Raw genomic sequence first — 26,183 nt, forward strand, 5'->3', positions numbered from 1 at the left:
GTTGTTGTGGAGGGCGATCACGGTCTTGGTTTGGCTGGGCTGGCTGCCGGGGTGGGGTGCGCCGGCGGTTGTTTCTGAGGGGCTCGGTTCTTTGCCTCTGCTGTGGACGGGTGTCGATGAACTTGCTGAGACGCCCTTGACGTATTAGCGTCTCGACCTGATCTTTGAGGTTAATGCAGTCATTAGTGTTATGGCTGTGGTCCTGGTGGAAATGACAATATTTGGACTGGTCTTTCTGATTGGAAGGGGTCCGTGACGGTAAGGGCCATTTGAGGGGGTAGTCCCGTTGGATCTGGTTGAGGACTTGTTCTATAGGAGAATTAAGGGGGGTGTACTGCTCGAATCGACCGGGAGGTCGAGCTGGTGCCGGCCGGTCAGCGCGGGGGGGTCGGTCTGTATAGTGGGTTGTTTGGCTATTATATTGGGTGTTTCTAGGTTCTGAGTCTTTTCTCTTTTCTCAGGGGGTCGGGTTCTTAGCCATGGGGTCTTGCCGAGCAGCCAGTGAATCTTCAGCATTCATGTATTTCTGGGCTTTGGAGAGTAGGGCTGCCATGGAGGTTGGGGGGTTTTTAGAGAGGGAGAAGAGGAAGTCGGACGATCGTAGCCCGGCCATGAAGGCCGTGAGGATGACCTTGTCATCGTTTTCCGCTACTTGCAGGGCTTCGGTGTTGAAGCGGGTAACAAAACTGCGCAGGGACTCTCCCTCGGTCTGACAGATGTTGAGGAGTTGGGTTGCCGGGCGGCGTTGGCGCTGGGCTCCGATGAAATGGCTGAGGAAGGAGTCGCTGAGGTGCTGGAAAGTGGAGACAGAGTCTGCGGGCAACTGGCTGAACCACATTCGAGCTGATGCCTTCAGTGTCACGGGGAAAGCTCGACACATGATCTCGTCAGGGAAGACATGGAGGATCATGAGGGTGCGGTAGGTCTCCAAATGGTCGACTGGGTCCATCGTGCCGTCAAAAGAGTCAATTGTGGGCATCTTGAACTTGGCGGGCAGAGGTTTGTCCCGGATGGAGGCAACAAATGGTGAATTTGCCGTGGTAGAGGATTTGTGCTGAATGTTCTGCATGACCCCCTGGAGTTGGAGCTTCATTGCTCGGAGTTCAGTGTCCCAGAGGAAAATGTGGTCGCCATGGTCAGTCAATGGAGGCTGGACGTTGCTGGCTTCCCCTTCAGGGGCTGGTGCTACGACCGACGGGTGTGAGGGTGGTGGTGGATTTATATGTGGGTGAGGAGGTTGCAAACCTTCCAAGTTGGGTGGATGGGGTTGCGGAGCAGTATGGCTCGGGGCTCTTTCTTGGTTGGGCGGAATATCTGGAGGTGGTGGAGGAGGTATCAGAAGGTTTCTTTGGAGTAAAGCATTTATCAGGGCCTGGTTTTGCTCGGTCATGCGGTTAATGCTGTTAGTGAGCTCGATAAAATACTGCGGTGTGTTGTTCGGATTGGGGGGGTCGGTCTGGTGGTCGGCAACATTATTATGAGAAGCCATGGATCTAGTTGTGACCATACACTTTGACGGGTAGGAGGAAAAGGTTGTTGGAACGGGGTCTCCGGCGGCAGTGAACACAACTGGCGCGAGGAGCAAAGCGTTCCCACAGACGGCGCCAACTGATGATGCGGTTTGTCTCAGTGAATGGATCGGGCAGGTCCAAGCTCCTCAGGCCCACGTCCAAATGATCAAGCACACCGGATAACCTGCAAACAAGTTCAACGGGGAACGGGGTAGTCCCCCAGTGAACCCTCCGACGAGCAAGTTAGGAAGAGAAATAGTGTGTAGAGGGAGAGGATAGGTATAGAAAGCTTAACCTTCTTCTTGTCTTCAACGTTTGCTCATATCATTTGGTAATCATTTCGCTGTCTCTTCGAACCTGCCCTTCTCGCCGAAAGTCTATACTGTAGCTTACCTTGTTCAGGGTAAGGGGTCCCTGTTCCGACAGGAGGTGTTGTCGTAATAAATGCTGTGACGTGCTGCATTAATGGTGATGTGCAGTGGCAATAACTTTGCAGACCTTTGTTTGCTGATGTGGCTCGTTCTTCACCTGCCACGTGCCTGAATGCCATTGGTTCTTTATGTCATATTGGATTCCGGCTGTTCTGGACTCCATCGGCTGGGTTATGTATTGGATTCCAGTTGATAGGCTTGGATTGTTTATAGTGGTTCATGGCCTTTGTGGGCCTGTCCATGTCAACACTCATTATGTAGAAAATGCTTATGTTTTGTAGTTGTCTAGGAATGAACAAGCAATACATTTTCTCTATTACTATAATGTTTTATAATTAAGAGAGATCCCAAAAAAATGAAAAAAAGAAAAAAAAGAAGTAAAATAGGAGAGAGAATGTCTATGAGTGAAAGCAAATTGTCTCCTATTCAGAGACATCCCCTTTTCTATTTTTATTTTTTATTTTTTTGCGTTCACTCATTCAGAGACCTTTTTTTTTTTTTTTTTTTTTTTGTTTTTCAGCTAGGTGGGGGTAATTGCCTCAATTAAACTAGGGTTCTCCTAGGGGTGGATGTTATCTCAAAACATATAATTTTATTATAAAATTTTATAATATCAATTATAAAATATATAATTTCATCACAAATTAACATAATAAAAAATGTCATAATTAAACAACAAACTTTTACAACATTTAACTACAAAATTGTGGGCATTTTTGTGGTGATAGTACATATTTTGTAGTTGATATTATAAAATTTTATGATAAAATTACACATTTTGTGGTAAGATACATATGGTATGTACCAACAATAACGTTTTCTCTTAAACTAATGTAATACTACACATCCTTGTCATTCATTTTTTCAAACACAAATATGATTAATTGAATAAGTTAAGATTATTTGATTATTTATTTATTTATTTTGATAATATAGACGAATGGGCATACAAAATGAATGATTGAGATCATTAAAACAAGACCTGTGATAAGCCCACAAGCCTGAACAGGCACTTTTTCAGATCTTGATTTCAAGAGAAACCAGACCCTTATGGCCTGTTTGGTAATGTTTATATTTAGAGATAATTCCGAATTAGTCTCATTAAGGAGACTTAAATACCATTAAGTCCTATTGATTTTTTAGTCAGTGATAAATTTATCAGTGTCTCTTGTTTTATGAATAAATTTATAGTAATAAATTTATTAGTCAGGACTTGTAGGTAAATAAGTCTAGTCAATAGACCCGGCTTGCAAGTACCTCTTATATTTGTTGTTTTTTGTTGTTGTTGTTTATATTTACATAATTTTTGAAAACTATAAAAAAAATTCATTTGGTTTTTGTTTTTGTTTTCAAAAAGTTGCAAACAGTTTACAAAATTTATTAAATTTTGTAAATACAAAAAAAGTTGGTTTTGTTTTCTATTTAAATTTTTTTTTTTGACATTTCTTCTTCTTTCTCCTATTCGTTCCGACTACCACCCATTACTCTTCCATTCCGATCTATCCCATTCTCGTCTCAATTTTTTTAATATAATAAAATTAAAATATTAAAATACTATACTTAATGTTCATTTTTACTGATTTATTTATCATAGTACATATTTTAACTCATTAATTATAAATTATTATCTATAATATACTATATTATCTTTAATATACTATATTATCTTTAATTATTATTATTTTTTTAAAATTACAAAATTAACCTATCCCTGCTCCTAATATGATATAGGGTAGAGGTGGGGGATGACAAATTCGCTCCAAATTTGTCTCATTGGCATTCATTCTCATCACCATTCATTTAATAGCCATATGAAGGTTCTCCTTGACAATGCTGGTTGAGTCAACATGTACTTGATAGGGTCCGACTTGGTCACTAGTTGCACTGAATGAGCGAGTAGAGAATTCCTCAACTTCTGAGCAGCGAATACCAAAGATAAGCACACCTTCTCGATCCTTTGGTATCGAGTCTCTGCCGGTTGCATCACTCTGCTCAAATAGTAAACTAGCATTTCTCTTCCCTGCTCTCTGACTAAAATCTTTATTCTATGGATAATCAAACCTAGGGTAACCTTATCTTGTTGTTAGGGCAGTAGTCGCTGAGCTGCGATCTCCGAATGGGAAGCTACCCGCTTTTGCTAATCACCGGGTTGACAATACGAGGGTATGTCTTATTTATCCGGTTACATTCACAACAATAACATCATTTGTCAACTAACCTCGACACTAATACAATAATAATTAAAGATTACACATGAGAAATTAAAAAACTCACTTTTATTAGAAGTATAATTAAAAAAATTAAAATGATATTTTAATTACATTTAATTTAATTAAGTAAAATAGTATTTATTTTTAATCTCAAATTCCAAACATGTGTGATTATATATATACTTGGATAAAGTACACTGACTTCCCCTGAGGTTTTTGATAAATACAGCGACCTCCCTTATAATTTCAATAATTACAGTAACTTCTCTTACTTTACCTGACATTCTCCAGATTCTCCCTTCTGTTAAATTGGAACAAGCGGTGTTACTTTTTCTATAATAAATGACCTTATTGCCCTTCTTTTTAAAATATTAAAAAATATTTTTGGATTGGAGGACAGGTTTAGAAGAAACAAACAGTATTTGGAATAATATTTTTGGATTTATTTTTTTAAATATTAAAAAATATTTAAGAAAATTTTATTTTTTTTATTTTAAATATATAATTTTTATTTAAATATTTTTAAATTTTTTATTTTAAATATTTTTATTTTATTTTATTTTGTAAACATTTTAAATTTTAATATTTTAATTCAAAACACGATTCCACACTCATATCGTAATCAAACACATAACTCAAAACTCAATTAAAAAAATATTTTCAAACCTCATAACTAAACACATAACTCAACACTCCACACTACTTTCAAAACTCTATACTCAAATCGTAACCAAACACATAACAAAAAAATTAAAATATTTTAAAAAATATTTATAAAATAAAATATTTATAATAAAAATTATATATTTAAAATAAAAAATAAGTTTTTTAATATTTAAAATATTAAAAAAATACAACACATACATGTATGAAATATAATACACATTAAAAAAATAAATAAATATTTAAAATATAAAATATTTATCCTAAAAAAATAAATTCGAAAAATTTCAAAATTTATAATCAAACAATTTTTTTTTTTTTTTTTTCCAAAACTCTTAACTCAAAATACGACTCTACACTCAAATCATGATTCTAAAAATAATTTTTAAAAATAAAATAAAATATTTAAAAAAAAAAAATCTTTTAAAATAGAATTTTGGAAAAAGTTTGGTTTTGAGTTTTGAAAACAATTTTGAATTGAGTTTTAAGTTTGTGTTTGGTTATGAGTTTTGAAAATAATTTTTGAATTGCGCTTTAAATAAAAACATGTTCCGAAAAAAGATTTTTTTAGAAACATGTTTGATTCTCTTTTAGAATCACAATTCCAATTAAAAATTTTCAAAAATCTTTTCAAAACTCATAGAGTCTTTCCAATTAAATACACAACTCAAAACTCAATTCAAAAATTATTTTCAAAACTCATAACTAAATACAAACTTTAAAAAAATACAAACTTATGTTAAATATATTTTTTAAATATTAAAAATTTTAAAAATTTTATTTTTTTATTTTAATTTATAGTTTTATTTTAAATATTTTATTTTATTTTATAAATATATTTTTAAATATTTTAATTTTTTTGTTATGTGTTTGGTTATGATTTGAGTGTAGAGTTTTGAAAATAGTGTGGAATTTCGAGTTATGTGTTTGGTTTTGAGGTTTGAAAATAATTTTTAAAATGAGTTTTGAGTTATGTATTTGGTTACGATTTGAGTGTGAAGTTATATTTTGAGTTTAAAATATTAAAATTAAAAAAATTAAAATATTTACAAAATAAAATAAAATATTTAAATAAAAATTATATATTTAAAATAAAAAAATAATTTTTTTTAAACATTTTTTAATATTTTAAAAAAATAAATCTAAAAATACTGTTTCAAATACTATTTGTTTCTTTCAAACCTGTCCTCTAATCCAAAAATATTTTTTAATATTTAAAAAAAAAAAGACAATAAAGTCATTTACTATATAAAAAGTAGGGAGATTTACCAATAAATCCTAAAATTTAAACTTATGAACCAATTGGTCCCATTTTTATTCTATTAAACCGTTTAGTCCCATCTTTCTCCTATCACACACAGATACACACATACATTGTGAGGGGCAGACAGACACACACACACAGATACACACACACATATACACACACACAGACATATACACACACCCAGACAGACACACACACAGATACACACACACAGACATATACACACACCCAGACAGACACACACACACAGATACACACACAGATACACACAGACAGACACACACACACAGATACACACAGACAGACACACACACACAGATACACACATTTCTCTGTTTCACAAATGAGAATGAATCTGTCACTACAGGATTCATAGCCTCACTCGTCTCTCAAAAATTTTGATAACTGAAGAGATCTCCCTATTAGCAATGTGAAAAATAATTGAATCTAAAACAGAGTGGCTTAACTACAAACATCAACACATTAACTCACTGAAAAGTATTAGAAAAAGAAAAATAAATAAAAACTGTATTACAGAGAGTTAAAAAGCATATATGCCTGAAGAAATTGCAAGGGTTTTGGAAGCCGAGTCCGGAAACGATTCAAGACTAGAAATTCTGAGAGGGGAAACCTAGACGAAGCGGTCCGCATTGGATTGCATGGTTTTTGGGGATCGATCCCTGTTTTTTCTGGTTCCAAACCAATCCCTGTTTTTGGGGATTGTTGGATACATTCACATGGTTAATAAAAAAAAAATAAAAAAGGACCAAATATGGAAAATAGGATCAACAAGTAACAAACTTCCCCACTGATAGGACTTACCCGAACAAAAGAATAAAGTTGGGACTAATTGGTTTAAGAGTTTATGAAATAGGATTTATTGGTAAATTTTCCTAAAAAGTAACACCATTTCCAATTTAACAAAAAACAAAAATTTGAAAAATGTCAAGTAAAATAGAAAAAATTATTGTAATTGTTAAAATTATAGAAAAAATCCATGTATTTATTGAAAAAACCTGGTCAGTTTAATTTAGCCTATATACTTTTAATCGCAATTCCTTCCAATCTTGTTTTATATAAAATATTTTCTAATTTCTAATCTTGCTTTAGATTGAGTCCAAACACACACGACTCTTCCTTATAAACCCTAGGGACTCCCTCAACTCTGCTCTCTCTCGATCGACCACGACAACACAAAATCTCCCTCCAGTGGCCCCACTGCTTCTTTTTTCCTCCAAATCTGCCGCCGCGGAGTATCTGATCGTCAGTTTCCGGCGGCGGAGGCGGACGGAGGCGGCGGCGGCGGAGCAGTTATCGTTACCGGTGGCTTCCCGGTGAGCGGTGAAACTTGAAGAAGTCTTTGATTATGAAAAAAGCACAAGAAAGCAACAAGACCGAGCACACCTTCATCCCAATTCTGTGAGGTTTCTTTCATCTTGTTTGAAGATTGTCTCTTCCGTCGCCGGCTATATCTCCGGCGCTCCCGACGACCACCACAACTCTACTTCTGTAAAATTTTGTCCATCTATACAAATTCTATATCTGATTCTATGAATTAGTTTTTATATTAAACATATTAACACCAGCTCTTCAACAAATCTTTTTAACACCTTTTTTTTCACCTAACAGATTACCATTATCCCCTAAGTGGGACTCATTTGAACTCATGAATATTTGATTCTCGCATTTCTTATTCCCAACTTTTTTCAGAATTCAAATTACAAGTACTTGTAATTCAATTCATTAAAAACCTTGCTCGACATCGAAATAATTAAATATTGATTTTTTTATTTTTTTATTTTAAATTCTGATTGTAGTTGTGTTTTTAATTTTGATGTTCTCATTGTTTGATTGCGTGGTTTTAGTTGATAGTAGTTGAGTTTGGATTTTGATTTTGGGTTTTTGGTTTCTAGGAAATTTTTTAACAAATAAAATAAAATAAAATAAAATAAAATAAATTTAAGTAAGTCAATTAGTTGGATTTGCATTTGTTAGCAAAATTTCCTTTCTTTCTATTTCGGGTGATTCAGCTTTGTCTAGACATTTCGGTAACCAAACAGGCCAGGCTGATTGGTTGAGTGAGGGTTTCTTTCTCTTGTGAGCAAAGAGAGGGTTTCTCAAAGTTACCAATAGCAATTTTGTAGTAATTATTCTTAAAGCTCTCCTATTGGAGAGAAGAATTGGGGGGAAAAGGGGGAAGAGATCATGGTCTTTAACAGAGATGAATTGGCTATATTTATGCTAATCTCTTGTAAATTCCTCCGAATTGAAGAGAGTTTTTTTAATCTGTATCATCAATTAGTTGGCTATATTTATGGACTGTTTTAGGGTTATTTATCTGTAGGATTGGAAGACTGGAAGATACAAGGAAATTATCAAATCTGGAAGTGTAAGTAGGAATTTATTTATTCTTCATTTACGATTACTTGTTAGTTCATCTATGTGGGTGATTATTCTGGATGAATGATTTCCAAGAAAATGGATTTGTGTTGTTAATGGGCAAGTGGAGCCCAGACCTGGAGTTTTGAGATTGATGGATGAGGCAAGGCTGCTGTAAGATAGACATTTTACCTTATAAATGCAATCGTCACTTTGTCATGGCTCTTAAGTTTTTCATTGTATTTGCATCTGTTTTCCACAGTTAATTCGGTAAGACTACTTTTCTTTCCAAAGTTTGGTCAAATTCCACCTTCCCTTTCTTACGTGAAGAATCATATTTGAATTAACCTTTTTGGCTGACGACTATAGGGTAAAAAATTAGCAGTCTGCTCTGCTGCAACTAAAAAAGTTCTTTTTCAGTCCTTACCTTTTTGGTTTTTTTTTTTATTCTATCAAATTTAAATTTGATGAAAAATTGCTCAAAATCCATCTCCAACCTTTTCATAAAATGCTTATCAAATCAAGGGAAAAACACTTTTTTCATCACATTGAGTGAAGCATTTCGAATATTCTCCATATTGAGTGAAGCATTACCAAATTTCATCGACAACATGAGCACTAGGCAAGCGAAGTTCTCCTGAACCAGGTGCTTTGGCTTATGCTCCCATTTAGGTATTATTCTCCTGAACCAGGTGCTAGTGGCAGAAATAAGGTCAAGAGACATGTGCATATATTTAGTTCTTATAAGAAGGTAAAGCTCTTACAACAAGTAAATAAACATGTATCAATGTAGGCTGATGTACACCATAACTGATGACAATGCTAAATTTGGTAGGTTTATGATTTGTTTGACTAGAGTGTTTACATATGTTTCAATGTACAGTATTTTATTTGAGTTTTTTTATTTTCTAAAATGTTTAGTTCATATAAGAAGGTAAAGTTCTTGTAAGTGAATAAACATGTATCAAGGTAGGCTGATGTACACCATAAATTGAGTATTTACATATATTTCAAATGTGACTTGTGACTTGAGCTTTTAATTTTCTGAAAGTCGAGCGCTCAGGCATCATTAGTTCTAGGTGCTTTAACTTTCTAATAATTTAATCTCATTATGCGAGTGTATAATCTCGGTGTCTATTTTTATAGGCATGTAGGTTAGTGTCATTGCTTTTTTAATTTCGGGCAGCGATATGACCCTTCATAGTTCATGGGGATGCTCTGAACTTATAGATTCTTTAGCTAAGGTTATTTGTGGTTCTCGTTTTTTCTGCTCCTTTTTTATTTCAGTAATTTGTGTTTGTCATGTGTTCTGGTTTTTGAAACTAACTTCTGCAGCTTGTTGGGTTGTGCACTGCTATCTGTTACATGGCAATTTGGGTTGGATACACAGACGTGCACTTAATCTTTGGTGTTTCTAAGACTTTAGAGCATGTGCAGCTCAGCAGGGAGAGCTGAATAATCAGTTGAAGCAGTAGCTCTGGAAGATCTAGGTATGCTATTCCAGTCTGTGTCTCTTTACCAATGATAGGAATTGCCACTTCTTTTGTAACTGACTTTAGATAGTTTTATCTGTTTCTCATTCTTTAGATGTTCTAGCCAATTCTTATTCAAGCTTTGAAACTTGATGTTGTTGATGAATATTTTTTTAGATTGTGAATGCTTCATTCATTGGCCTGCCTAGTGCTCATGTTATAGGGCTGTAAACAAGCGAAGTTCTTATGGTCATTTGCTTTGTTGTCATCCATGAACTTGTTCAAGTGCTCATTAATGATATCATTTTTTGTTCTACAGGAGAAACAAAATTCCAAGAAGGAAATTGAATAGCTTGAGTTGAAGTCTTTTTTTTACAAGCGTCAGTTCGCCAAGAGCATTCACTAGCATACCTAATAAACCAGGTATCCCATGGCTTAAACGCACTAACCAACAATTAACTGCATGCATGGAAGCTGCCTATAATTATAATATATCTTTGCATTATTAGCCAAGCAAGTTGACTCAAATCTTGTTGACCTTTGATCCATTTTGCTTTGTTGTCCCTTCTTTTAGGTCTCCAATTTTAGGTGGCTTTTTGAATGCAAATATAGTTTATCTAGAAGAACTTTACAAAGTGCTTGCCTACTACTAGATGTTTGTAACTTTGTGTAGCTGTGTGTATATATATACACATAAAATTTCCTATGTATATGGCAATCTCATGTGCTCGTTCTTCATGTTGATTCCTTTTCATTTTTGATTTAAATGTTGGTCAGCTTCTTGCTTAATCATAATGTTTTAGAGATTGTTTATACTAATCATAGTATATTTGTTTTATTTATTTTTTTCTTTTCAGAGAGGAGGTAATAATTGTAGTACAACACTCTGAAAATGGCAAACATAACTGGGTCTTATGTCAAAGTTACAAGTAACTTCTGAATTGAAATCTCATCCCCACTGTGATTCATTCCTTCCTCTTATGATTTATTCCTTCATATATAGCACCATGTTCTGAGATCAATGAACCACCTTTTCATCTTCTAAAGTTCATGACCCTTTCCCATTGTCAAGCATAAGGTTTTTATTTTTAGCTGCTCAGTTTCTTCAATTGGTATTGATTTTTAATAACCTTAGTTTTTGTTCTATTTATTATTTATTTAATGGAAATGGTTAAGTTTTATCATCAACTTAAGCACTAACTATGGACAAAATCATCTGTTATTGCCAGCTAAAGCAATGAAATTTTAGTATATTGAAGTTGAGGCTTTTGTATTATTTTGGGATTGGCCAAGCACTACATTCGTGCTCTTTCATCACTAATCTGAACCCTAATTCATTTTTATATGAATTACCCTTTCTCCATTTTTCACATTATGGAGTTTGAATTATTTGGTTGGCCCCAACTCCAAGGGCCGTTCTCTAGAGACTCTAAATCGTGTTACATCTTGATTAAGAGAGTAATGTGATTCTGTGATACTCTTTTTCCTGGAAAATGCTTGACATGTCAACAAAACACTAAGTATCCCTCTCTTGTATAGTGTATTGCTCAGCTCTCTCTCCATTTTAATCTCTTCTTTGTTCTTAGACCACTTATCAGGAATTTAATTTTTTTCCTTACCTATCCAGTTGATGTATCTGGATGATGTTACCCCTGCATTTAATTTCAGTCTGGTTGATTAATTCAAACTCTGATTAATCCTATAAACTTTTTAGATTTTTTTTTTTCTTTTAATTTTTGTTTTCTTTAATTTTTAACGAGTAAGTTTATTTCTATGTTTCTAGCGAGTTGTGAACTAATTTGTATTTTCATTATTCAGGTCAAAAATTGCTTGGAGAGATGAAAAATATGGTCAAAGAAGATTGAATATTCAAGAACTTGGAGTTTTCCTAGAGGTTTTTTTTTTTTTTTTTTTTTTTTTTTTTTTTTTTTTTTTAAATGAGATTTTTATTGTGTAATCATGGTAAAAAACTTTTTATTACTTAATTTCCATTGTATATATTTTTCTGACATTCAAGTTTCGTTTATGAAATATACGAGGTAATTAGTTATTTATGTGGTCAATGTTGTGATTTAAGGGAAATTTTTGTACAAATAATATTGATTATATTTTAGATATTAAGTCTGTTCAAATTTTAATCACTATTTATACACTCTAGTTGATAGTCACATTTTATGGTTGAACCTTTTTTTTATTACACATACTAGCCGTGATGTAAAAAATATATATATATAATTGTGATCTTATCTCATTATTATTAAGCATAAGTTATTTAAGTTTAATCTCAGGTTTTATTGATTATTAATCATACTTAAAATCTGTGATCTTAGATTAGTAGTAATATACTGTCTATTTTTTTTGACAACAAGTAGTAATATACTGGTGTCATTAATAATTACAGAATATTATTTGGTGTTACAGAAAATTATTGTGGTATTTTATTTTTTTGGTTTTAGTAACAAGGAAAATAAAATTTATTTTGTGTTATAATTTATTTTTTGGTTTTAGTAACTAGAAAATTAATTTGTGATTTATTTTTTTGATTTTTGTAATCAGATATTATGGCTACTGCAACTGAAATTGCAACTGGAAGTGGTACTCCAATTGTTATACCAACACCGGTCCCTATTCAGAACCATGTTTAAGTATCGATAAATCATGGAGAAAAATCAGAAAAATTTAACGGTACTGAGTTTAAGAGATGGCAGTAGAAGATACTATTCTACCTTACAACTCTAAATTTGGCCCGGTTTCTCCATGAAGAGGCTCTAACACTTAAAGAGGGTGAAAGTGATCGGTAAGTTGTTGCCGCTGTAGATGTTTGGAAACATTCAAATTTTCTATGCAAAAACTACATCCTCAATGGCCTTGACAACATGGTGTATAATGTTTACAGCCCTCTGAAGTCAGCAAAAGAATTGTGGGATTCTTTGGAGAAGAAATACAAGACAGAGGTTGCCGGCACGAAGAAATTTGTTGTCGGTAAATTTCTGGACTTTGTTATGATAGACTCCTAAATGGTAATTTCTCAAGTTCAAAATTTTCAAATAATTTTGCATGATATTCATTCAGAAGGACATGTAAATTTTGATACTTTGCGTAAATTAGGACATGTAAATTTTGATACTTTGCGTAAATTAATTGGTTTAGATTATATACCAAAGTTTGAAATTGATCCTAATTATAAATGTGAAATTTGTGTAGAAGCGAAACTAACTAAGGCTCCATTTAAATCGGTTGAAAGGAAAACCGAACCTCTAGAATTAATTCATACAGATGTATGTGATCTTGAATTTGTTCAAACTAGAGGCGGCAAAAAGTATTTCATAACATTTATCGATTATTGCACAAAATATTGTTATATTTATTTACTTAAAAGTAAAGATGAAGCCTTAGAAATGTTTAAACTCTACAAAACAGAAGTTGAAAATCAACTTGGAAAAACCATTAAAATGGTTAGAAGAGATAGAGGTGGTGAATATGATGCACCATGAATTTTGTGCACAACATGACATTATTCACCAAACTATAACACCCTATTCTCCACAGCAAAATGGAATTGCTAAAAGGAAGAATAAAACCCTAAAAGAAATGATAAATGCCATGTTACTAAGTTCAGGCTTACCTCAGAACTTGTGGGAGGAAGCAATATTGTCTGCTAATTATGTTCTTAACAGAATACCCCATAAAAAAACTAACAGCACTCCTTATGAATTGTGGAAAGGTCAACCACCTTCCTACAAATACTTAAAAGTGTGGGGGTGTTTGGCAAAAGTTGAAGTTCATGTTCTTAAAAAGACTAAGATTGGACCAAGAACAGTAGATTGTGTGTTTGTTGGTTATGCTCAGAATAGTAGTGCATATCGGTTTCTGACTTTTAAATCAGGAATACCTGATATAAATGTGAACACTATCATAGAGTTAAGAAATGCTGTGTTTTTTGAACATGTCTTTCCCTACAAGAAAGGACAGGAATTAAGTTTACAGAAAAGAACTTATGACTGTACACAAAGTCAAGAGACTAATGACAATCAAACACAAGAAACTAGTAATGGTCTCGACTAACAGGATTTAACTGATGACGACCCAAGACGAAGTAAGAGAGCGAGAACATCAAAATCCTTTGGTCCGGATTTCCTAACATACCCGTTAGAAAATTAACCTCAAAGCTTTAAGGTAGCAATGACAGGTCCTGAAGCACCTTTGTGGAAAGAGGCTGTTAATAATGAAATTGAATCCATTATGTAAAATCATACTTGGGAATTGGTAGATCTTCCACCAGGTTCTAAATCTCTTGGATATAAATGGATATTCAAGAGAAAAATGAAAGCAGATGGTTCAATTGACAAGTATAAAGCAAGACTTGTAGTTAAAGGTTACAGACAAAAGGAAGGTCTGGACTATTTTGACACATGTTTCCCTGTGACAAGAATAACATCTATTCGCATGCTTATTGCCATAGCAGCGTTGTTTAAATTAGAAATACATCAAATGGATGTTAAGACAGCTTTCTTAAACGGTGATCTACATGAAGAGATTTATATGGAGCAACCTGAAGGGTTTGTAGTACCGGGGCAAGAAAAGAAAGTTTGTCGGCTTGTAAAATCCCTTTATGGATTAAAACAAGCACCTAAACAATGGCATGAAAAATTTGATCATGAAATGCTTACTAATGGGTTTAAGATAAACGAATGTGACAAATGCATCTATGTTAAAAACACTGACCAAGGATATTGTGACAACCCTGACCTATGTTTAGCATTATTTCATGATTAAGCATGCTAGGTAAATAATTAAGATGAAATCCCAAATTGATTATGTGAGTATGTTGTTTTAATTGCATCTCTATCTGTTTGATATAGAATGATCTGTTCACGTTTTAATTTCAAATTGCGAATTGAAAGCCTTATCAGCAACCGATTCAGAAATTGACTTGTGTTATATGCTAATTAGGATTTATAGAATTTTATGGTAGGTTTAATTAAAATTCGATTTGGAACAATTAAGTTAGAATAAATCATGTTAAATTACTTTAGCTTGAGCTATTTACATATTTGTCATTGATAGGCCCTTACAAGGCCATTTGTTTGATTTCTCCATATGTTGTCACACCTTTAGCCTCCACCATCTTGCAAAATCGTGAGGGAGAAAGAGGAGAGTAGGAGGAAATTTGATTCAACAAGAGTTTGGCTTGAAATTTAGAAGAATTGAAGAGGAAAGCTTGAAGAATTGTTTATTACTCAAGAATTTTGCTTAAGTGAAGCTTGATTGAGTAGCCTAGGTAAGAGCCCGACCTTTTAACCTTGAAATTGAGCCACCTAGTCCTTGAACACAAATTAAATAGGCAAATTAATGGGAGTGTTGAGCAAGAATTTGAGGAAGCTAAGTCAACCCATGCAAGCATGTCCTTATCATTGAATTTTGAGATTTGTTTTCATAAAAATTTCCACATGCATGTTCATATTATGGTTGTACCTTAGAAATTCACCATGTTTTTTAGTTGAATCTTGCATGTGATCATACTTTAAAGTTTTGGAGTTTATGAGAACTCATGCATGTCATGTCTTTGAATCTATCATAAAGTTTTAGTTGAAATTTGATGTAATTGGCATACCTTTGGGCTTTAATTTTATGAAATAGTCTTTAAATCATGTTGTGTTATGAGTCTTTAAGTGTTTTCCAGAATTTTGGCGCAAAAGGATGAGTTTTGGCATATTAAATCCATGGTTTGAGCTTTGGGAGCAAATCTGAAAAACCCAGAATTTGGCTTCCTCGTTCGAGCGAGGGATTCCACGCTCGAGCAACCACCTTTGTTTTCAGACTTTCGCTCGAGCAACGGAATGCTGGCTCAAGCGTAAATTGCAAGCTCTCAGAATTTTTGCGTGTGCAGAAGCATGCTCGAGCGACAAGACTTGCGCTCGAGTAAAGAACTGTGTCTCACGCTCGAGTGAGCATCGAGCGGAGATTTTCAACAACCAGTACTTTTCACATTTTTGCAGATCGCTCGAGCGAAGGAGTCTACACTCGAGCGACCAAGCACATTCTGCATGTCCGCTCGAGCTAAGGAAGCCATGCTCCAGCGAGATCCCTGTTTTCAGCAAGTTTTTAAGTACATTTTTGTATTCTCATTCCATCCTAGGTATTCCTAGGCCATGTTTAAGGCATCATAATGAGGATAATGATTTAGAACCACACTAAAGCAAGCAAGGGGCTAAGTTATTAATTCCGGGTGTGTAATTAATGTGTGTTCGTTCTGCAACTGTATAAGTTTGGCACCCAAGGGCGCTGATTAGCCTGCCAATAACCCAGTAATCTGTGAGCAATAATGTTATAAAGCTATGTTAAATTATAATTATTTTCTAAATGATTAACTGTACTGCTTTCCGAATGATATTGTTTACTGAATGAATGTTTGTCCTATTTTATGAACTGTACTCATGGCATCCATAGCAACTGACTGTTATTGTTACTGCTATTGCTACTGTTACTGTTACTGCTACTGTTACAGAGATCTCTGTCAGTTCTTATCCTTGGAACAACCATTACTGTATTGATGGCCATCAAATGATTGTTCGGTCTTTAAGACCTACTGTACTATTTTGCTATTGGATGTACCACGTATGACTGCTATGATCCCTAAATGACTGACATGATATGAAATATGAGGCACTGATTGAATAATTGATCTACTGATGCAAATGACTGTTTTAATTACAGAAAGGTCATTCATTCTTAACCCCTTTACACATTTGTTATTCACTGGGCTTTAGCTCACAGTTTATATATATGTAGGTGGCCAAACACCGGACCAGAGCTAGAGGCGCTGACTTAGACTCATGTTTTGTCAAGCCAACCAATGTACCTCATATCGAGGTTCCGAACCTATACGAGTCAAGGCTGTTTTGGGGTGTTTCAGATTCACTCTTTTTGTCTCTGTTAATGTACTGAATATCTAAGGCTTCTGATTGTATAGTTATGGTGAGGGGATTAGGTCCCTAACCTGTATGCTACTTCATATATATGTTTTTGGTATGTATGTATATATGGCTATGAATGTGGTTATGTCCAAAAGTTTTCCCATTCAGGTTTTCACAGCTCATTAGACGATATAAACTATTACTGATTAGCTTCTGCTAGCCCCTTTACATTGCATTACTATCATTACTGTTAAATAGGCCTTCGGTAATCAAGGATTACTGGCCAGTTACGATGCTAAACCTACATGGGCGGGTTTGGGTCGTGACAGACTGGTATCAGAGCACGAGTTATACCACACACACGTGTCCAAATGAGCTATACGATGTCCTAAAAAGTAATTAGGGCATTGCATGAGCATACGAAAGTGTGTGTGGTCGTGATATGTATGTATGTGCTAATGTGCATAAGTAAGCAATTTTTCTATGTTTATTATTACCGTATTGCATATAGTGAAATGGAGAATACAAGAAATGCCGATGAATCTGAATCATCTGAAGCAAGAATGACAAGGTTGGAAAGAATGGTTAAACTGTTGATTGAGGCTCTAAGACAACAACAAAACCAACAGTCCTCACCTCCTTCTCCACAACCAGTGCAGCCAGAACTAAACACCAATGATGATGTGATTGCCTTGACACAGAAGTTTAACAAGATAAAACCACCGACATTCCAGGGAGGTCTTGAGCCATTGAAGGCCGAAGCATGGGTCCTAGAAACCGAGAAACTGTTTGAAGTATTTACGTGTTTAGAGGCACATAAGGTGTTACTGGCTACTTTTACTTTACAAGAAGAGGCCAGACGGTGGTGGAGGCTTATTCGCGAAACAAACAATGCTATGACCTGGACTCAGTTTAAAGAAGCCTTTTATGAGAAGTATTTCCCCTAGTGTGTCCGAGACCGCAAGGTAACTGAATTTGAACAACTGAAGTAGGGTACCATGTCAGTAGCTGAATATGAATCTAAGTTCACTGAACTCACCCGATATGCACCACATATGGTGGATACTGATTATAAAAAGGCCAGAAAGTTTGAAGGTGGGCTCAATGTGGAAATACTCGATCAAATTAATGTCTTGAAATTACTTAAGTATGTGGATGTTCTGGACCAAGCAATTATAGCCGAGGCAAATGTTGCAGCATTGAAACAGACTAAGCCACCAGTGACTGAATGGCGGGGCAAAAGACAAAATTTTAATTTCAGAAAGGGTTGGAACAACTCATTGAATAAAAAGCAAAACACAGGGTCAACAAGTAGCTCTAGTCAGGGAAACAATTCTATGCCACCTTGTTCAGAGTGTGGCAAAAGACATAAAGGGGTTTGCTACAAAATTTCTGAGGCATGTTATAGGTGTGGCAAGGTGGGCCACATGGTCAAAGATTGCCCTCTCACATCACAAGGCACTAGTAGACCCACAGCCAGTGCCGCAGCATCAACTGTTACACCAAAACCCAATCCCAAAGTTACTGGAAAAGAACCTGTGAGGCAAGACCGAGTGTTTGCACTTGTACCAAGAGATGTGCAGAATACCGAGGCAGTTGTGTTAGGTATACTCTCAATTTGTGCTTAAAATGCTTATATTCTGATTGATTTGGGGTCTACACATTCATTTATCTCGCATGCTTTCTCATGAAAATTAAATAGACCACTGGAATCCATGAACTATTTGTTAGCTGTATCTTCACCTGCTAGGGGATCTATGACTTGTGCTTATGTGTATCCTGCATGTGAGATTGTTATCGGGGATGTACTTTTGTATGTTGATTTGTTACCCTTTAACCTTGATCATTTTGATGTAATCTTGAGAATGGATTGGTTAACAAAACATCATGCCTCCATTGACTGTGTAACGAAGCAAGTTATTTTTCGTCTACCTGAGTTGCCTGAATTTGTGTTTAACAGAGTTGGTATTGTACCTCCCCCATACTTAATTTCATCTATGAAAGCATTTAAATTGATTAAAAAGGGGTGTAAAGGGTATTTATGTTGTGTATTGACCGTGCCTACTGATGTTAAAGCTAATGTGGATAGTATTCCAATAGTCAGAGAATTCCCAGATGTGTTTCTAGATGATTTGCCAGGGGATTTGATTGATAGGGAGATTGAGTTCACCATTGAGGTGTTACTGGGTACACAACCAATTTCCAAAGCTCTGTACAGAATGGCACCTACAGAATTGAAAGAATTAAAAATCCAGTTATAGGAATTGTTGGAAATTTTTTTTATTAGGCCTAGTACATCACCGTGGGGCGCTCCAGTTTTATTTGTGAAAAAAAAGGATGGTTCATTAAGGCTTTGTATTGACTATTGTGAACAAAAATAGGGTGACAGTGAAAAATAAGTACCCATTGCCTCGTATTAATGATTTATTTGACCAATTACAAGGCGCTCAGGTCTTTTCCAAAATTAACCTCAGATCCGGATATCACCAATTGAAAGTCAAAGCAGAGGACATTGAAAAGACTGCCTCCCGAACAAGGTACGGACATTATGAATTTCTTGTTATGCCTTTTGGAGTTACTAATGCGCTTACTACATTTATGGATCTTATGAACAGAATTTTCAAACCATTCCTCGACAAATTTGTGGTTGTTTTTATAGATGATATCTTGATTTATTCCAAGAGTAAGAAGGAATATGAACATCATTTGAGAATTGTTTTACAGACCTTGAGAGAACAGAAACTATATGCAAAACTAACAAAGTGTGAATTTTGGCTAGATAATGTTATGTTTTTTGGGCATGTGATCAGTAAAGATGGCATTACAGTTGATCTACAGAAGATTAAAGCAGTGGTGAATTGGCCTAGATCGACTAATGTTACTGAAGTCTGGAGTTTCTTGGGCTTAGTCGGGTACTATAGAAGGTTTGTGAAAGATTTTTCCAAAATTGCTCTGCCATTGACTCAGTTGACTCAAAAGGGAATACCATTTAACTGGACCAATCAGAGAGAATAAGCTTTCTGAGAATTGAAGGCTCGACTTGTGACCGCACCGATTCTCACCCTACCCTCAGGTACGGATGGATTTACTATTTTCAGTGATGCTTCTTATAAGGGTTTGGGATGTGTGTTAATAAAGAATGGTAAAGTTATTGCATATGCTTCCTGACAACTGAGCCCACATGAAAAGAATTATCCAACTCATGACTTGGAACTTGCCGCAGTAGTATTTGCATTGAAAATTTGGCGCCACTACTTATATGGGGTAACATGTGAAGTGTATACCGATCACAAGAATTTAAAATACTTCTTTAGCCAAAAAGAGTTAAACATGAGATAGCGGAGATGGTTAGAATTGATAAAAGATTATGACTTGCAAATTTTGTACAATCCGAGAAAAGCTAACACCGTTGCTGATGCACTTAGTCGGAAAACAATTGGGAATTTGGCCTGTTTACTCACCGGACAGAAAGAACTGCTACGTGACCTTGAAAAATTTGAGGTTGAAATTGTTTTGCAAGAACAAGGTGGGATATTGGCTGCTATTTCTGCTTAACCAGCACTCATTGAAGAGATCAAAGAGAAACAGCAATAAGATGACTTTTTAAAGAAGATCATTGATGAGCAGAAATCCAAACCAAGGCCAGATTTTAAATTTGAAAATGATGTATTGAAATTTCAAGGAAGGTTGTGTGAATCAAATGATCCTGAATTGAAAAAGTGAGTCTTGCAAGTAGGCCACAGTTCAAAACTTTCTATCCATTCAGGAAATACAAAAATGTACCAAGATTTGAAACTTAATTTCTGGTGGCCAGGAATGAAGAAAGAAATTGCTAAGTTTGTATTGAAATGCCTACATTGCAAGCAAGTCAAAGCCGAACATCAACAACCCGCAGGTTTACTTCAACCCTTGCCAATACCAGAGTGGAAATGAGAACATATCACTATGGACTTCATTGTTGGATTGCCTTGCTCCGGTAGAGATATGGATTCAATTTGGGTTATTATTGATCGGTTAACTAAGTCTGCACATTTCTTACCTGTCAAAACAATTTATAAATCTGCTCATTTCTTACCTGTCAAAACAATTTATAATGCGGATAAGTTGGCCACAATTTATATTAATGAAATTGTTAGATTGCATGGAGTGCCTGTGTCCATTGTTTCTGATAGGGACTCGAAATTTACATCACGGTTTTGGCAAAGTCTGCAATTAGCATTGGGTACTAAACTGAGATTGAGTAGTGCATACCATCCTCATACAGATGGCCAATCAGAAAGAACAATCCAAACTCTAGAGGACTTACTGCGTATGTGTGTGCTTGATTTCCAAGGAAATTGGGAAAGTCATTTGCCTTTAGTTGAATTTGCCTACAACAATAGTTTTCATTCGAGTATTGGTATGGTGCCTTTCGAGGCTTTATATGGCAGAAAATGTCGGTCTCCTATTTGTTGGGCAGAAGTTGGAGATGAGCATTTACTTGGCCCTAAAATTGTGCATGAAACAACAGAAAAGGTGAAATTAATTCAACAAAGACTGAAAATCGCACAAAGTCAACAGAAAAGCTACGCGGATGTACGCAGGCGAGACAGGGAATATGAAATGGGTGATCATGTTTTTGTTAAAGTGACACCAATGAAAGGACATACTCGCTTTGGAGTTAAGGGTAAGCTAGCACCGAGGTATGTTGGGCCGTATGAAATCATTGAAAAGATTAATCTAGTGGCATATCAGGTAGCACTCCCTCCTGAAATGGAACATATGCATAATGTCTTTCACATTTCAATGTTGCGGGATTACCTTCGGGATCCTTTCTATGTTATTGAGCCTCCCGTGTGGTGTTGAGTGATGATTACACTTATGAAGAACGACCCATTCAGGTTATAAACCGACGAATCAAGAGGTTAAGAAATAAGAAAATTTTGTTAGTGAAAGTGGATTGGCAAAACCATGGTGGCGTTTACGCGACTTAGGAAAGAGAAGACGATATGATGAAAAGATATCCTGAATTGTTCCCCCTGAATCCGGTATTCTTCCAAAATGAAAGTAATTCGAGTTTGAAGGACCAAACTCTTTTTAAGGAGGGAAGACTGTGACAACCCTGACCTATGTTTAGCATTAATTAATGATTAAGCATGCTAAGTAAATAATTAAGATGAAATCCCAAATTGATTATGTGAGTGTGTTGTTTTAATTGCATCTCTATCTGTTTGATATAGAACGATCTGTTCACGTTTTAATTTCAAATTGCGAATTGAAAGCCTTATCAGCAACCGATTCAGAAATTGACTTGTGTTATATGCTAATTAGGATTTATAGAATTTTATGGTAGGTTTAATTAAAATTCGATTTGGAACAATTAAGTTAGAATAAATCATGTTAAATTACTTTAGCTTGAGCTATTTACACATTTGCCATTGATAGGCCCTTACAAGGCCATTTGTTTGATTTCTCCATATGTTGTCACACCTTTAGCCTCCACCATCTTGCAAAATCGTGAGGGAGAAAGAGGGGAGTAGGAGGAAATTTGATTCAACAAGAGTTTGGTTTGAAATTTAGAAGAATTGAAAAGGGAAGCTTGAAGAATTGTTCATTGCTCAAGAATTTTGCTTAAGTGAAACTTGATTGAGTAGCCTAGGTAAAAGCCCAACCTTTTAACCTTGAAATTGAGCCACCTAGTCCTTGAACACAAATTAAATAGGCAAATTAATGGGAGTATTGAGCAAGAATTTAAGGAAGCTAAGTCAATCCATGCATGCATGTCCTTATCATTGAATTTTGAGATTTGTTTTCATAAAAATTTCCACATGCATGTTCATATTATGGTTATACCTTAGAAATTCACCATGTTTTTGAGTTGAATCTTACATTTGATCATACTTTGGAGTTTTGGAGTTCATGAGAACTCATGCATGTCATGTCTTTGAATCTATCATAAAGTTTTAGTTGAAATTGGATGCAATTGGCATATCTTTGGGCTTTAATTTTATGAAATAGTCTTTAAACCATGTTGTGTTATGAGTCTTTAAGTGTTTTCCAGAATTTTGGCCCGAAATGATGAGTTTTGGCATATTAAATCCATGGTTTGAGCTTTGGGAGCAAATCTGGAAAACCCATAATTTGGCTTCCTCACTCGAGTGACCACCTTTGTTTTCAGAATTTCGCTCGAGCAACGGAATGTTGGCTCGAGCGTAAATTACAAGCTCTCAGAATTTTTGCGTATGCAGAAGCACGCTCGAGCGACAAGACTTGCGCCCGAGCAAAGAACTGTGTCTCACGCTCAAGCGAGCATCGAGCGGAGATTTTCAGGAACCAATACTTTTCACATTTTGCAGATCACTCGAGCGAAGGAGTCTACGCTCAAGTGACCAAGCATATTTTGCATGTCTGCTCGAGCGAAGGAAGCCACGCTCGATGGAGACCGTTGTTTTCAATAAGTTTTGAAAAATGTTTTTAAGTATATTTTCGCATCCACATTTCATCCTAGGCATTTCTAGGCCATGTTTAAGGCATCATAATGAGAATAATGATTTAGAACCACACCAGAGCAAGCAAGGGGCTAAGTTATTAATTTCGGGTGTGTAATTTAGTGTGTGTTTGTTTTGCAACTGTGTAGGTTTGGCACCCAAGAACGTTGATTAGCCTGCCTATAGCCCAGTAATCTGTGAGTAACAATGTTGTAAAGCTATGTTAAATTATAATTATTTTCTAAATGATTAACTGTGCTGCTTTCCGAATGATATTGTTTACTGAATGAATGTTTGTCTTATTTTATGAATTGTACTCGTGGCATCCATAGCAACTGACTGTTACTTCTATTGCTACTCCTACTGTTACTGTTATTACTACTGTTACAGAGATCTCTGTCAGTTCCTATCCTTGGAACTACAGTTACTGTATTGATGGCCATCAAATGACTGTTCGGTCTTTAAGACCTACTGCACTATTTTGCTATTGGATGTACCACGTATGACTGCTATGATCCCTATATGACTGACATGACATGAAATATGAGGCACTGATTGAATAATTGATCTACTGATGCAAATGATTGTTTTAATTACAGAAAGGACATTCATTCTGAACCCCTTTACACATTTGTTATTTACTGGGCTTTAACTCACAATTTATATATATGTAGGTGGCCAAGCACCGAATTAGAGCTAGAGGCGCCGACTTAGACTCATGTTTTGTCAAGCCAACCAACGCGCCTCATATCGAGGTTCTGAACCAACACGAGTCAAGGATGTTTTGGGGTGTTTCAGATTCATCCTTTTTGTCTCTGTTAATGTACTGAATGTCTAAGGCTTCTGATTGTACAGTTATGGTGAGGGGATTAGGTCTCTAACCTGTATACTACTTCATATATGTGTTTTTGGTATGTATGTATATATGGCTATGAATGTGGTTATGTCCATTAAAGTTTTCCCATTCAGGTTTTCAGAGTTCATTGGACGATGTAAACTATTACTGATTGGCTTCCGCTAGCCCCTTTACATTGCATTACTATCATTACTGTTAAACAGGCTTTTGGTAATCACAGATTACTGGCCGGTTACGGTGCTAAACCTACAGGGGCGGGTTTGGGTCGTGTCACGACCCAAACCCGTCCCTATGGATTTAGCACCATAACTGGCCAGTAATCCGTGATTACCGAAGGCCTGCTTAACAGTCAAACAATAGTACAGAGTACAGGGGCATGGCAGAAGCCAAAACAGTAAATAGTTAATGTCCAATGAGCTGTGACCGTCTGTATGCAAAAAGATTTTTCATTCAAATGCACATTTGTAACAAAACAATCAATACAACATTTACAAACATTCAGGACAGGGACTTAATCCCTATTAGAACAGTACAATACAAAAGCATTCAGTCTAAACAGTAGTTACATAACAGATACAAAAAGGGGGAAACTAAAACGTCCCAAAAGCCCTGGCTTGACAGGCTCGGAACCTCGCAGTGAGGCACAGTGGTTGGCTTTGACAAAAGGGAGTCTAACTCACGCTCCTAGCTCCGGTCTGGTGCCTATACACCTACATATATATATGAGTAGTAAGCTAAAGCCCAGTGAATAACATAATGCGTAAAGAGGTTAAGAATGAATGTCCTTTCAGTATTGAAAATAGTCAATTGATTCAGTATATCAGTCATTCAATCATATGTGGTACATCCAATAGCAGAACAATACAGTAAACAGTAGGTCTTGAAAGACCGAGCAGTCAATGATGGCCATCAGTAATGGTTCCAAACATGGGAACCGACAGAGATCTCTGTAACAGTAGCAATAACAATAATAGTAGTTGCTATGGATGCCACAATACAGTTCAGAATAGAGGACATACATCTATTCAGTTAACAGTATCAATTCAGAAACAGTACAGTTTAACCATTCAGAAGATATTCATATTTGAACATATCTTTACACAATTGTTACTCACAGAGTTCTGTGCTACAGTTAAGCTAGAGCGTGTCCTCAGATGCCAACCCTACACAATTTACAGGATGAACACACACTAAGTTCACATTCGGGAATCAAAGACTTAGTCCCTACTTAGACTCGGTGTGGTTCTGCATCTATATCCTCATTAAGATGCCTTAAACTAGGCCTAAGAATGCCTAAGATGAAATAAGGATGCAAAGATGCACTTTAAAAGCATTTTTAGAATTTTCAGAAACACAGGGGTCCCGCTCGAGCGTCGGTTACTCCGCTCGAGCGGACATGCAGACAAAGGTTTCAGCTCGAGCGTAGACTTACCCGCTCGAGCGTATTGCAAAACAGTCAAAAGTGCTGGATGTGTGAAAATCACGCTCGATTGGGCGCTCGACACCCGCTCGAGCGTAAGACACAAGGTCCCGCTTGAGCGTAAATTACCCCACTCGAGCGGACTTCAAAACAGTGTAAAGTACGGGGAGCACGAATTTCACGCTTGAGCGCTAGTCACCCCGCTCGAGCGTGAGTTCAAAATCTGGAATTCCCAGATTTGAGCCTCAAGCTCAAATTCAACTTCAAATGTATCAAATTCGATTCCTTTGGGCCCATTTCCTAGAAAACACTTGTAAATACATAGTATGACACGATTTAAAGCTCAATTTGTAAAATCAAGGCCCAAAGGTGAGGGAATTAAACCCAATTTCAAACAACATTTCAAGAACATGATGAATGTATAACATGCATGAATTCAACAACTTCAAAGCTTCAAATGCTAGCTCAATTGAGCCAATTCTTCTAAAATCAAGGTGAATTCATGGTCCATTTGCAAAAACATGAACATGCATGTGAATTTCATGAACAATACCTTCAAAACCCAAGAATGGAAACATGCATGCATGATA

General features: G+C 35.8%; 1 protein-coding gene across 47 annotated transcripts in view; it reads left to right on the forward strand.

Annotated features, from left to right (window-relative positions):
• Positions 1–7,151: 7,151 nt before the first annotated feature.
• The window catches only part of LOC114265706 (uncharacterized), a 137,051-nt gene continuing 118,019 nt past the window's right edge, over positions 7,152–26,183 (forward strand). Inside the window, exons 1-9 of one of the 47 annotated variants that reach the window (XR_014357725.1) lie at positions 7,186–7,591; positions 8,427–8,471; positions 9,797–9,951; positions 10,253–10,356; positions 10,791–10,862; positions 11,752–11,827; positions 12,490–12,730; positions 12,830–12,953; positions 16,726–17,004. The gene's annotated coding sequence lies outside the window, so the exon portion shown is untranslated. Of the gene's footprint in view, positions 7,592–8,410; positions 8,472–8,896; positions 9,952–10,252; positions 10,357–10,790; positions 11,828–12,489; positions 12,731–12,829; positions 13,115–15,616; positions 16,298–16,725 lie in introns of those variants that run through there. The other 46 variants (XR_014357726.1, XR_014357727.1, XR_014357728.1 and 43 more) reach the window with 46 other exon arrangements.

This window comes from Camellia sinensis, unplaced genomic scaffold (assembly GCF_055761805.1).
Source record: "Camellia sinensis isolate YWXY unplaced genomic scaffold, ASM5576180v1 Unanchor10, whole genome shotgun sequence".
In the NCBI taxonomy this organism is placed as follows: Eukaryota; Viridiplantae; Streptophyta; class Magnoliopsida; order Ericales; family Theaceae; genus Camellia; species Camellia sinensis.